This window comes from Trichechus manatus, unplaced genomic scaffold (assembly GCF_000243295.1).
Source record: "Trichechus manatus latirostris isolate Lorelei unplaced genomic scaffold, TriManLat1.0 scaffold00069, whole genome shotgun sequence".
NCBI classification, from domain to species: domain Eukaryota; kingdom Metazoa; phylum Chordata; class Mammalia; order Sirenia; family Trichechidae; genus Trichechus; species Trichechus manatus.
In genome coordinates this window covers 3,120,657-3,125,591 of record NW_004444005.1, presented here as the reverse complement: position 1 = coordinate 3,125,591, position 4,935 = coordinate 3,120,657, and positions in this window count along the sequence as shown.

The following is a 4,935-nucleotide window of genomic DNA, read 5'->3' as shown; positions in this document are numbered from 1 at the left end:
ATTAGTAAAAAAAGGTCTGCAATGAGCATTATGCTCTTTTAAGAACTATCTATATGGGATCAAATTGACAACAGCAACTAGAAAGTTTAGATAGGAACCTTAGGGAACAATGAATTTATGTTAATGAGGGAGGAGCAACTCAGAAAAGGAAAGTGTCATGGATTGAATTATGTCCCCCAAAAAATGTGTGGGTCATGATTCCCAGTATTGTATGATTGCGTACCGTTTTGTAATCTGATGTGATTTCCTCATGTGTTGTAAACTCTATCACTATGATGAGATTATATGTGATTTCCTTATGTTTTGTAATCTGATGTGATTTCCTTATGTGTTGTAAACTCTATCACTATGATGAGATTATATGTGATTTCCTTATGTGTTGTAAACTTTACCATTACGATGAGGTTACACTGATCATGTCTGCAAGATTAGATAGTGTCTTAAGCCAATCTCTTTTGAGACATAAAAGAGAGAAGCAAGCAGAGAAACACGGGAACCTCATACCCCCAAGAAAGCAGTGCCGGGAGCAGTGCCTTTGGACCTGAGGTTCCTGCGTAGAGAAGCTCCCAGACCAAGGGAAGACTGATGCATCACAAGGACCTTCCTCCAGAGCCGACAGAGAAGGTATTCCCCTGGAGCTGATGCCCTGAGTTTGGACTTGTAGCCTACTGGACTGTGGGAGAATTAACTTCTCTTTGTTAAAAGCCATCCACCTGTGGTATTTCTGTTACAGCAGCACTAGATGACTAAGACAGAGGGTGAGAATGGCTGCACAACTTGAAGAATGTAATCAGTGTCACTAAATTGTATACATAGAAACTGTTGGATTGGTGTATGTTTTGCTGTGTATATTCTCAACAACAATAAAATAAATAAAATTTGGGGAAAAAATGCTGTAGGCAAACAAGGGCCTGTCCATTGGCCTCTATAAATTTTCCCTGGGTAATCATATTTGCTCCCTTGTTTTCAGTTCTCACTACCAGGCAGATGACTTCAAAAGCTATTCCTGCAGCCAAGACCTCTCTTCTGAGCTCCAGATCCAAATTTTTTGCTCCCTTTTGGACTTCTTCTCATGAGTTACCTACAAACACCGAAAAAAACTTGACCTGTCTGAAATCAAACAAATTATTATCCCTTAGGAAATGCTAGTGTCCCCAGAACTAAAACAATTTCCAAGGCCAACTCTTCAGACTAAGATTGGACTGGACTGTGGGACATAAAATAATACTCGTGAAGAGCGTGCTTCTTAGCTCAAGTAGATACATGAGACTAAATGGGCATCTTCTGTCTGGAGGTGAGATGAGCAGGCAGAGAGGCTCAGGAGCTGGTTGAATGGACAGGGGAAATCTGGGGTGGAAAGGAGGAGTGTGCTGTCACAGTAGAGGGAGAGCAATTAGGGTCACATAACAAAGCATGTATAAATGTTTGTATGAGAGACTAACTTGAACTGAAACTTTCACTTAAACTACAACAATAAAAACACAACAAAAAAGAAATGCTAGTGTCCCTGTATTCCCAGCCTGGTAAAGAATACTACCATTCACACAGTATCCCAAACTAAACTGTTGTCAATGAGTCAATTCCAACTCACAGCATAAGGTTTTCAATGGCTGATTTTTTTAAATAGACCGCCAGGCCTTTCTTCCAAGGCACCTCTGGATGGACTCAAATCTCCAACCTTTCAGTTATCACCAAAAGCATTAACCATTTGCACCACCCAGAGACTCTATCCCAAACTAGAAACCCTGAATTATTTTTTATTTCTCCCTCTGCTTCACCCACCTTATCTAATCGGTAGTCATCAAGAAGTGCTTATTCTACTTTCAAAACTTATTTAAAATATTCATTGCCTCCTCCCCTTTCCTGCTGCTGCCAACCTAGGTCATGCCTTCATCACCCCTAAACTGCTAAATGTTGAGGAATTGCACGGGCCCTCCCTGTTGTTCACCCAGGCTCGGGCCAGTTTCCCATGCTCTTGGTTCTTCTTTTGCAGCAGGCCCCAAGGACTCAGTCTATTTTCCTGGCCTATTTAATGCTGTCACACTCATGATCTCTCTTGAAGTTCTCCTCCCATACACCAGACTGTGCAGACCTCATCAGCTGGAGGTTTTACTGATAATCGTCCCAGAATAACGGACTGGGAGTTACGTATGCTTTTTGTAATGTTCTCAAATCACATATGATTCTATTAACGCTCTTAAATCATATATGACATTGTTATGCTGCTTCTATAATGATCTGCAGCCACAGATGCATAAGTTACTCATAATGTGACTTTCAAGTAGAGTATTTCTGAACTTAGACGTAGAAACGTAGAAGTACGTGAAGAACGTGATAAACAACCTTTAAGTTAAATTGACTTTGACTCAGCATGCTGTGACAAAAAAAAAAAAAATCATAGCATAGTTACCCTTTGTAAACTAGCCTTGAGACTTAAGTGTAAACAACTTCCCTCATCTCTAATGCTGAAGAGAAGATGCAACATTTGGCCAATCTCTAACCCTGGAAAGGAGCCTTGGTGGCGCAGTGGTTAATTAAGCACTCAGCTGCTAACCAAAATGTCAGTGGTTCCAGCTCACCAGCGGCTCCAGGAGAGAAGATGTGGCAGTCTGCTTCTGTAAAGATAACAGTGTTGGAAACCCTATGGGGCAGTTCTACTCTGTCCTACAGGGTCGCTATCAATCAGAATCCACTTGATAGCAATGGGTTTGGTTTGGCTAACCCGGGAGAGGAGACATGACATACTAGTCTTTGACATCACACTGGCCCTTATCATGCGAAGCCAAAGTAACAATTTCACATACAAACCCTAAATTTCTGCTCTCTTGCAGAGATAGAACTGAGATTCTGCCCTCTGCCTCCAACCTTGAGGGATGAGCGCCGAGTTTGAGCCATGGTCAAGCCTTCCTCCGGAGACCTCTTGTTAAAGGTAAATGCCTGAAGTCTAAAGATTCGGACTCTAACCACTGAACAACATTGTAATTGTAATTGTTTAATTCTGATTCTCCAGTTCTAAATGAATGTCGTGAGGTCTTACTTGTGTGCTTTGCCATGACTACCTGGTAATAAAGGAAATGAGTTCATGCATATCAAGCTTGCGTATCTCTTTACAGATTTCTAAAATAAAATTCTACACAGCATTGGGTATAAGAAATTCATTTATACCTCCCAATTCTTATAGTCCTTGTCTCTGTTCTATAGTTCTGGCTCACTTGCTTGGATAGTAACTAGAGGTGGGGCTCCTGCTCTCTACTTTTTCTTCCTTTCAAGCCCTATCTTTTATGGTGAAAACATGCTGATCTTCGTTAGGCCCCTTCCTTGGGCCATGGGCCTAGGGGAATCAATAGGTGCTCCTGTGTCTGGAGTGGGTGTTTTGAGGATGTTTGGACTGATGACTCCCATCTCCGCAGCCTGGACCCTTGGCAGCAGAGGTTTTCTTTAGGCATTTTCTCTGCCCTTATAACTGTTGTCTCAGTCTTCAGACTCTTTGGCTCCAATTATTTCAAAACAGAGATCTGGCCATGTCACTGTCCTTTGCAGGCTCCCCAGTGCATATAAGATGAAGTCCAATCCCCTTAGCAAGACGTTCAAGGCCCTTTGCCATCTGACCCCAGGTTCACTTTCCTGGTCTAGCCTCCCTGGCCTGCTTGCCTTTCCCCAGACACACTGTGTTGCTTTCTCTCTTTTATGCTTTACATATCCCTCTGACCAGGATGACCCTCCTGCTCCTCTTCTACTTAATGAACTCCTATTCATCAGACGTTATCCCCTCTGCAAATCCTTCCTGAAATTCCCAGGCAGAACGAATCTTTTCTTTCCCATTGCCCCTGTGCTCCTATAGTAGCACCTGACGCTGTTTATTCTAATTAGTTGACCATGAGTCCATCTCTCTAGCTAGAATATGAATTTCTAGAAAGGAAGCATCAAAACTTATTCAACCTTGTATTCCCCTAGCCTATATAAGACTCTTGAAAAATGTTTGCTCGGTTAAATCAATTTCTATGACCTTCTGCTTTCCCAAGGAAAAGATCTTTTAACATTTCTTCTTTCCTCTCTTCTAAGCTAATTCTATTACCCCCACTCAGCCAGTTATTCCTCTTGGGGTGTAACCACTATCCCTTCCACCGCAGTTCAGCATCTTCTCTGATCTTCAGGACAGAATGGAAAACATTCCTGATCCTTGAGAGATGGTGATACTGACAAACAACTGTACCCTTTCCGTCCTAGACTCTCTATCCTCAATTTCAAGGTCTAGGCTGTAGTTAGGGAGGAGAGAGAGCTATACGCCCCCTCCTGGAATGTCTGGGAGCCTGGAGAGAAAAGATTAGCAGAGTATTTTCGAAACAAGCTAGAGTCCGGGGCTGTATAACTTGCAGTCATTGGCCCCTCACAGTACCATCTAGTGGACAATTAGAAACTAACACATGGGCTCTAAGCCCATGAAGGGAAACAGCCAGTTCTAAAATAACCCACTCCCAGATCCCGAGAATCTTTGGTATTTACACATTAGGAAGGAATCCTATGCAGGAGGAGAGAAATGCCAAATAAATAGTAAAAAGCCTCAGGAGTAGAATATAAGCTTGTACAGTAAGCTACAAGCACCCGTTGGGGAAATGATTAAACTAATATCCTCCTACCTTGCTGTCTTAGTTTCTTAGTGCTGCTATAACAGAAATTCCATAAGTGGGCAGCTCTAACAAACAGAAATTTATTTTCTCACAGTTAGGAGGCTGGAAGTTTGAATTTAGGGCACCGGCTCTCGTATAAGGCTCTCTCTGTCCGCTCTGGGGGGAAAATCCTCTTAGTTTCTCTAACTGACCAACCATCCTTGGAGATGCTGGGCTGTGGACATTGTCTTCAAATAGTGTTCATTTTTCCCCTGGAGTATGTCTTCTGTGCCTAATCTGCTCTTTTATATCTCAAAAGTGAGAGGCT